The 9,463-nt window shown below is 43.8% G+C and overlaps 1 long non-coding RNA gene across 3 annotated transcripts; it reads right to left on the reverse strand.

The window, feature by feature from the left end:
• Positions 1 to 5,090: 5,090 nt before the first annotated feature.
• Positions 5,091 to 7,515, reverse strand: LOC134445340 (uncharacterized). 3 transcript variants are annotated; one of them, XR_010034230.1, is made up of 5 exons: positions 7,302 to 7,515; positions 6,942 to 7,031; positions 5,868 to 6,523; positions 5,368 to 5,501; positions 5,091 to 5,242 (listed from the first exon to the last, which is right to left on the reverse strand). It is a non-coding gene; the product is annotated as an uncharacterized LOC134445340 (long non-coding RNA). The 3 variants fall into 3 exon arrangements; XR_010034229.1 differs by having other exon boundaries at positions 5,868 to 6,007; positions 6,435 to 6,523; positions 6,942 to 7,515; XR_010034228.1 differs by having other exon boundaries at positions 6,942 to 7,515.
• Positions 7,516 to 9,463: the final 1,948 nt, after the last annotated feature.

Below are 9,463 nucleotides of genomic sequence, written 5' to 3' on the forward strand. Positions count from 1 at the left end.
AGGGGGGGAGGAAGGACCACATCTGGAAGGGGATTTTTTCGTTCTTGCTTTTAACTGCACAGGCCCCCCTTCTTTTCTTCCATGCCACCCAACTGTCGGAGTGCATTATGCTAAAACCCCCATGATAAAACCAGAGACTATACTGGCATTACGCCATGGCTGATTTAGATGGCTCGCTTTGCTTTCCGTTCACATTCACACCGATTCCACAGAGAAAAAAGACACCAGGATACATTTTCTATTGGCTTTGTTTGTCTCCAGACACGGGCGAAGATAATAGTGAAGATGATAGCCGCATTCAAATATCTGTTGCGAAACATCATGGGTAATGCCGGAACAGAGAGCTGGCCCATCCGCAAATAAATAAATAAATAAAACAGCACACAACTTCAAAGCTTTCTAGGCTGCTAATAGCCATAATAAACGTAGTCAGGGTATATTTTAGGAAGAAGGTATTTGGAGGCCTGCTTCCTTGGGCCTAAGCCAATATATGTGAAAGTATTTAAACCCATTTTAGAAACCAAAGAATTATAGCCTAGTACATCTTAAACATTTATACAGTATATAAACTTCATTCACAGACTCAAGGTCCAAATTATACATATAAGAAATATACACTTGCATTGTAGATTGAAAAAAAACATCCACCTCACATGCGCACATGCACCCACACACAAAATATAGGCCTACTGTATAATGTAGGCCTAACTGGAATACACTATACAGCAGTAGGATACAGGGAACCAAAACAAACAAATAATAAAAAAAGAATTACAGTTTTGCATTCATGAGCATGGAGTATGGCTTTACACACCATGTCCTGTGCTATATGCTAATGTTGATGTATTTGTGCCTCTTGTTCCTTGCCAGAGATGTCATTGAGGTGCATATTATGCCAACCTGTTTACAGCACACAGGCAGCCTTTAAAACATTAAAACATTATTGCAGCAACAACCATGTGAAAGCTGCAGAGCCAGCGCCAAAAACAAAACAAAAAAAACGGATTCCTCTCAAGCGTGAGCCTTGTGTGCGTCAGAGGCAAAGCCAAGACATGAAGGATTGTGCCATTTTGTCTTGCAATACGTGTTCCCCTACAAAGACAGTGTGTCGGTGTAGACAACAATCACTTCCACTCAGTGTAACATATTGCACGGTTCAATAATGCAAATGTCAGTGCACTGAACCTCAGCAATAAAACTGCTACTTTAGCATGTAACTCTAGACCTCCATATGAAAATATTTTTGTTTGTTTGTTTGTGTGTTTGCTTCACACATGCATGCACACACACACACACACACACACACACACACACACACACACACACACACACACACACACACACACACACACACGCACACGCAGACACATGCATGCACACACTCTCACACAGAGATACACACGCACATGCGCACACTCACTCTCTAGAGAAATTGCAATATGACTCTGCAAGCACATCTGGATCCGGCAGGGCGATGGGGAGAGAGTCACATGCTGGCATGAAGATAACAGAAGGCAGTAGGTACTGTATAGCCAGTCTCCTCCCCATCACCTCCCCTCCCCAGGTGAAATGCAAACAGCCCTGGGGTTGACGCAAGGTTGCAAAATAATACTGTAATAGTGTACAACACTAAAATACTGTTTAAAAATCACATCCTTGTGCAGCCTACAAATAAGGGCTACAGGGAAAAGTGGACTTAGTCATACAGAACAAGCTGCGTGTGTGTGTGTGTGTGTGTGTGTGTTGCCGTGTACAGACCAAGAGTGAACGGAGCGAGCGAAGCGACGGAAGTCATTATTTCTCTATGGAGGGCACGCGACCTGCGCTACCAAAGCGAATTCGCCAGGAGCGAAGCTTCTTGCGCGACCAGAGCGAATTTTGAAGATTAAACTAAATCTAATCGCAGGCGAATTCGCTCTGACGCTGTTCGGCGACAACCAATCGGAACGTTCATATCTCCGACTGTCACAGGCTGTCAAGCCAGAGCCGTTATGTGATTAGCTGAATCAAACATGTCAATGCTGCGTCTCGAGCGAATACAGCAAATTCAAGGCGAAACTTCTTCTGCTACCCACGCTACCAGGCAGCGTAGTTCGCTCTTGGTCTGGACACGGCATGTGTGTGTGTGTGTGTGTGTGTGTGTGTGTGTGTGTGTGTGTGTGTGTGTGTGTGTGTGCGCGTGTGTGCGTGCGACATGTGTGTCTTTGCACACCGTATGTGTACATGTATGTAAGAGAGGGTGTAATCTCTCTTGATGCACAACCTTTTTGCAAGGAGTTAAACACTAACAGGCCTACATGCCTCGCAAAGGGCTTAATGATCTGTCTGATACAGCAAGGTAGCAACTCAGATAGTAGATGTCGTAGATACGCTACAAGCCTTTGCTCCAAAACTATCGCATTTATTAGTCATGTTAAAGATGTTTAAACACAAGGAGGTGGGGGGAGACTACCCAGTGGTGACATCTTCATCAGCTTTTATAATACAGCACATCAGTAAAACTATTTACAGCATTTGGATGCACTATAATTTTGTAACACCTGCTGTTTCATTGTGCATCCGTCGCACGACTCTCTCTCTCTCTGCTCTGATGCAGCCATATCAGTTTAAACGAGGCCATTTTGTTCCACAGAATTCAAATCATCCTGAGTCTTAAAAATGAAAAAAAAAACCAAATACCTATTTTTGTCAAGTAGCTAATTTCTTTTTGAAGAACAAGGGAAAACATTTCCATCACAAAGAGCGTGAGCCCACCTTCGCACACCCCTTAGGCGAATGCTAACCGCTAACCTCCTCCTCCTCACCAGCAACTCCTGTGTCATGTGAATGTTTAAAATGTTCTTCTCTTTCATCAGCTTTGTTTTGTGCGGTACAATCAAATGGAATGCACAATATATGTTGTGATATGTTAACCCATTGTGTCCTGACACATACTGTATACGCTGCATTCAGATTCTTGGGATTTGAGCTGTTTTATTAAAAATGTGGGTAAGTTAGAGCTGAATGAACACATACTAAGGCAAGACGAGGGTCATTGCTTTTAAATGTAACTCATTTCATGTTTATATGTGCTTCGGAGGCTGAGATATTAGGATGGAATAGGCAAAAATGTCTTAGGACAAAATGGGTTAAAGGTAGGGTTGGAGATCTTTGAAAAACGGTTCCTGTGAGCTATATTTTTGAAAATACACAGCCCGCCTCTCCCTTCAGCCCTCCCATCAAAGCCACGCCTTCAAAACACATGAACGCGCATGCAGTCTGTCAAGTGTTCGGATTATCCCGGGAACCCACGAGAGCTCACGAGGCGGGGGCGGGCAAGAAGCCTCGACAAATCGATTAGCCAAGCTAACTTCCAGCCATGGCACTGTCTCCGGCTAAGGTAAGAATGTTCAACATCACAATAAACGCACAGGCCGTCATGGTTGCCATTTCAAGAAATATTGATGACAGTAGATGTATACTAGATTAGTTATTGAACTTGACTTGATACGTGTTACTTAGATATCTCATTCTAACTTCCTAACACTGATGACAGATGCTATACCGTCATCCCTAGACGGTAGTTCTAGCCAGTAGCTACAGTACTGACACATGGATTTATTTTGACAGATGTGTACAGCAGTATACATTTTACTACTGTATTTATATATACCCGACACCACAATCCGTAGTGTTTTAGGCTATGACTTCAGAATTCACTTGGGTTGTCGCACGCGCAGACACAGGGACAGAGGGAGTAAAGAAAAACAACCGAACTGATCAACGCTAATGAAATTGTTTTGGCTGACGATATTTTCATATGCTTTAGACCTTCCACGACCACGAGAGCTCCAGCTCTGACTTTCCTGGCCCATCACACGACCTAACAGCCCAGTAGGACCGATGGCCAGAGATGGAGGAGGAGGAAGATAGACGCAGCAGAGGTCGGGGGTATTGATTAGGGAGACTCCAACAGAATTGACGCCCTGCTAACTGTAAGAATGTACATTCATCCCACAATAACATTATGTCCTGCTGTATTCCTCCAGATGTGTATTGTAATGGATGTTATCACAACAGATGTACTCTATATCGCAACACGAGTAGGCTACACGAGTACACCTGTTGTGATAACCATTTACAATATTTCTACTCCTATGAGTAGTAGTGTGATATTACATGGTTGTAGGTACACAACACCAGTGGTAGTTCAAGTACATCCATAAAAGCCCATCTACTTCATACATCTGTGTAACCCCTGGCACAACATCAGTTTGTAAGAAATTGTCTGAAAACGTTGTATGCATACAATTGGCATCTTTATTTATATACACAATAATGATTGCTTATGTCCATATTGGTCTTATTGTCAATAGAGTTATTTAGTCCCCATCATCAAATAGAAAATGCACTACATAAAATGTATTTATTGCTTTGCAGGCCTTGATTCAATCATTGAATTTGAAGCAATCCCATCGGTTACTGCAGCGTGCCCTGACCCGTGACCCCAGTTTGATGTTCGACCTGGCACATCTGGTCCTCAGTCACAGCCCAGTAGCACAACCAACCTGGCGCCTCTGCGCAATCTGTAAGGAGATGCCCATGAACATTGAAAGGAAATGCTGTGGTGTTCTCAGTTTTGATGGAAGACTTTGGGCTGATGTAGGACCAGGTGAGACAAACGGTCTCTTCAGGCATGCAGCCTACAGACAGTATGGGGCACTTGAACAGGGCTGACGTTGTAATACACAGTACAATACCCAGGATAAGCCAGGGTTACCCTGCTCCACTAGAGCAATATAAAAGGTTTATACAGAGTACGGTATAAAACACACAAATCGGCAGTGTGCAGAGTTTTATTATTTTTCATTATCTGTAGGAGCATTCATCTGTACATTTATACATCTCACCTTTTTGGTTTGGAACCACGTTTGTCTTGTTACCATTGTTTTTTTTTCATACATAGAAAATAAATGCAACCTGTCAAATAATCTTCTGATTGTGGTTTTGTGGAATATATAAATTATGTAACCATGCATTTTTAGTCAGAGAATGAATTAAAAAAAAGCCACAGTGTCAAATTGTGTCCACCAATATTTATTGTCATTGAAATGTATGGACAATTTAAACAATGTATTACACATGACACTAGATACATTACTTTATACTATATTTACAGTTGTCATTACCACACAAAAACTCTGGGAAGGTGGGTAAGTGCAGCAACTGTGAAGGGCCTAGTCTGAGGTTGGAGGCGTCTGTGCTGTAAAAAAGATAAACAGAATTAGAAATCACATATCTGACAGTAGCTCCAGTGACATTTTAAATGCAAGTAACCTGGGTTGTTGGGGCAGGGACAACAAAAATAACTCCTTTATCTGGGCTCACCTGGTTGTGAGTGTCTGCGGTCAGCCATCCCTCTTAGGGTAGAAAGTCTTCTGCGCAGGACGGTGCCCTGAAGGTTGACGTTCACAGTATGCAGCCTTCATGTCCTGGAACTTTTATTGTGCAATTTTCCATATCTGAAACAAGCAATATGTTAGACTATATTAGGGCTTCATTACATCAAATTACACAGCAGGGTTTTACAGGGTGTTGGCTACAGTCCCAGGACCAAAGTGGACTTGTGTGCCTTGCTCAAGTGTACTTCAGCTGTGGATGGAGGTGTAGGTAGGGAGAGGTAAGGATGGGATTTCAACCTGCTTCTCTCTGATCTTAGGACCACCTCTCACCATCAGGTGATGGCTGGCTGCTACCTCAAATTTCATTCAAGGCCCAAGTTATGTTCTGTAATCAGCATTGTTTTTACCTTACACAAATAAATGTAAATGCATTCAGCACCATGGGGGGCTGTGAAGACCTTTGAGAATATTTGCAGAACTACATACTGAATTGAGCCATCCGCCTTTCTCTTGGTTGGTGTGTTGAGATGGTGACTGCAGTCCAGGCTTCTTGGATCGGAGGAGAAAAGCTGTAGCTTTTACTGGCATAAGTATGTGGTTGTGGAAGGACCCTGTCTGCTGTTGACCTGAGGGAAAAAAGAGCACAAATTGCATATTAGCACAGAGCCCATGCTTAGACCATAGACAGATAAATCATCTGGCACAATCTGCATGCAACCAACAGAACCTAGAAAGATAAATATTAGCAGCAATACACAAAGGGGACAAGTATACAAAAAACATGCAAAGTATTCTGATAAGGTGCATGGAGGTAGTCTGTGTTGATTCCAGCAACCTCGAAGACTGAAAAGTGTCCCAGTGTGTTGAATTGAAAACTTGGCGCGTGCGCGCGCACACATAGGAATATGATAATTTAGTCTAGTGTATCAATTACAACTACAGGATCTGTTCGCTTTTGTCAGATTGTTTTTCAAAGGCAGATCATTCCAAAAAGGATAGTAGTATCTGCAACTGGACGAAATTACACCCACAAACATGAATAAAATAAACTACCAGTGTGCGGTGATTCATTCTTCATTTACTTGGCAGCCTTGATATGTTGTGATACAGGAGCAAGGAACAGCTATGGAAAACACCACAACCTTGGAATGGACAAAGCAGAACATTTCAATATAACCAGGGTAAAACAAATAATGTACCGGCATCTCCATGTGATCATTCAGTGTAGCCATCACAATAAAGATCTGCCGTGTAGCCGTCATGGTCATTAGGTGGTATTTATCAAATGCAAAACTACTGTCTTCTCAAAAACGACATCAGCGAGTTAACAACATTACACTCACAATCATGTAAACATTTGAAAACCCAAGGCAATCTATTTTGCAATGCTGGAGCGGCGAACAGGTTGTGCTTGTGCTTGTGCTTGCTACTATTACCAGCGTCATACAACAGAGACGTACCAAAGCAAAACATGCAAACGATATATTTTTGTAAACCACTAGAAAGACATGGGCTTTGCTGGTCAAAGTAATGTGTGCGTAAACATGGCAGGTTACTTACTACGGGGTGAATCCGTATTCAGTTACTGAACGCGGATGGAGAAGGGGTGCTTCCGTCCTCCCAGCTGGTTTGTCTGGCTCGTTCGCACAACTAGTAGCAAAACACACAAGAGTAACCGTCTGAGTTACACAGAGCAATTCTGAAAACGTGTTCATGTGCACAGAATAAATGCCACAGGGGGGAAAACACACAAAAATAAAGCGATTGAGGTAGCAGCTATGTTAAGCAAGGTAGCAGCTAGATATGTTGGAGCTTGAGCTAATCCTCTGACCCCTCTCAATGGATACTTGCTTAAAAAAAGACACCACTGTGTCCTAAACCAATTCACAAAATATTATACAGACAAATATATTACCTCACCTCTCGATTAGAAATATGGTCACCAAAGCGTATTTGAAGCCGCGGCCGTAGCCGACATCTGTGTCCAAGAGTGTCAGGCCCCATTTCAGCCCGTGTTGGAGTCTGGTCTTGCGAGTCCGATGACTATAATCCAAGGGAGTATGTTATCCTGACATGGTTAGTCCAGTGTTCCAAAAGCCAAAGTTATTCCTGTAGCTCTGCAAAAGCCACCAAAGTTTCCAAGTAGCTCAGAATGCTGCTAACTCTCGTTACCTTGCTACTAGCCGAGTGATGACTGATGATGAGCCTTGTCGCGTGTGCATGAATGATGGGGGCGGGGTCGGTAAAGTTCACGAGTCGGTGAACGCGCAGGGAGGAGGGGTGAGTGCTGGCAGTTGATGGACGTGTCAGAAACCAATAGAAGTGATGATGAGTATTACTTCTATTGGTTGCCGTTTTCTTCTGACTACGCCCTCTACACTGGACCAAAAGATTTCGTTTTTTTTTTCAAACACTCTATTTCAATGGGTGCTATGGCGTCATGAGGAGTTTTTCAGATGATATGGTAAAAAATGTGCCAGAAAAACATCTCCTATCCCACCTTTAAACGGCCAAGGAAGCCAATCATCTGTGGCAAACCCTAGACACCCCCCCCCCATGTGAGCAAGCAAACAATAGATAATTGCCTTGGGCTCCCATGTGAAAGGGGGCCCTCTCGTAATGACTGGTCATGTACTTTTTATTCAAATAACAGGGATGGAAACTTTGTGAGTGAGGCAAAGCCTCCCTAAATTCAATAACCAAAACGTGCAATGATACTGCCATCAAAACTTCTCTTGAGGTGAACCCTGCCCAACAGTTTGAAGAAATAAGGGCCCCCCCAAGTCCCTCTTTGCTGAGCACCTCCAAATGCCTTGAAACGACCCTGAAGTTGGGGGAGAGGGGAGGGAAAGAGGAAAAGCAGTATGTCTTTGTCTACATTGCCAGTGGGGTTGGCTGCTTGGATGCTCGGCACATGACAAGCACATCTGCTCCAATCGAGCGTCTCCCAACAGGTGATTTGAGGCGACATGCTGGTAGGATGGCTGAGCAGCGGTGTGCTGTTGACAGATTGGAGAGAGCTGGAGCGAAGGGGCCGACTTGACTCGACTCCACTCAAAACACGGCAGTCCGCATGGAGAGGTTACATGCATCGCCAAGCATCTCATCAGGAAATGAACTGCTCAGGAGTGACAAATGTCTTCATTTAATGCAATTGTCAGCGTGCAGTCAAGTTTACCCCCCATTCCCCACCACCACCGTTGTCACCACCAGCACCCCCACACCCCTTGGCAATATTTGTTTGTTTTTTCAAAATGCATGCCCAGGCATAACTGGCGAACAAATAGGCACCTCAAGCAATAAGCAATTTAGATAAATGCTCTGCAAGTCTATGAGTGGAGTCGTTTGCATGTCTGACTGGAATTGTCAGGGGCCACTTGTCAACACGTGCTTCAGGGTCAACAGATCCTCAGGTAGGGAACAGGGGCCAAGAGATTTGCAGGCTTGTGTTGGAGGCAAAACAACGCCACCGTGTGTCCAAGGCTTGCTTGCTTAACAGGAATAAAATACCCCCAGCCCCCTTTTCATAACCTTGGCATGCAAACATACAACTTTCTCTAAGACTTTGACTGGATTCTGATGAGTGTAGCTAACTTGCACAAAGGCCTGAGAATCATCTGGAATCCTTGAGAGTGTTCTACAGCAACAGTGACACTTTTCTTAGGGCTTTTGTGCCTTTTTTAAGGACAGAAGAGAGACAGGAAATGAGTGGGGAGAGAGAGACAGGGAAGGATCTGGAAATGACTCGGCCCGGAATCGAACCTGGGTTGCCAATGTAGTGGGATCATCCCTATGTTCCCCAGGTCCTATGTTCCCCTCTACCAGGGAACATAGGACCCTTTTTTTCAAAAAAGGGTTCTATGTTCCCCACTGCTTCCAAGTAGACTGCTGCCGCATGGCAAAGCGCAGGATGTTGTTGCACCTCTGACAGGTTAGGTTTAGGGATAGTTTTGGTCAGGGCACACATTTACAACTCAGAAACATTGCATTTCTGACAGGTTAGGTTTAGGGATGGTTTTGGGAAGGGCACAATTTGAAAACTTGGAAACATACAATGTAGGGAACATAGAACCCTTTCTTAG

This window comes from Engraulis encrasicolus, chromosome 3 (assembly GCF_034702125.1).
Source record: "Engraulis encrasicolus isolate BLACKSEA-1 chromosome 3, IST_EnEncr_1.0, whole genome shotgun sequence".
NCBI classification, from domain to species: domain Eukaryota; kingdom Metazoa; phylum Chordata; class Actinopteri; order Clupeiformes; family Engraulidae; genus Engraulis; species Engraulis encrasicolus.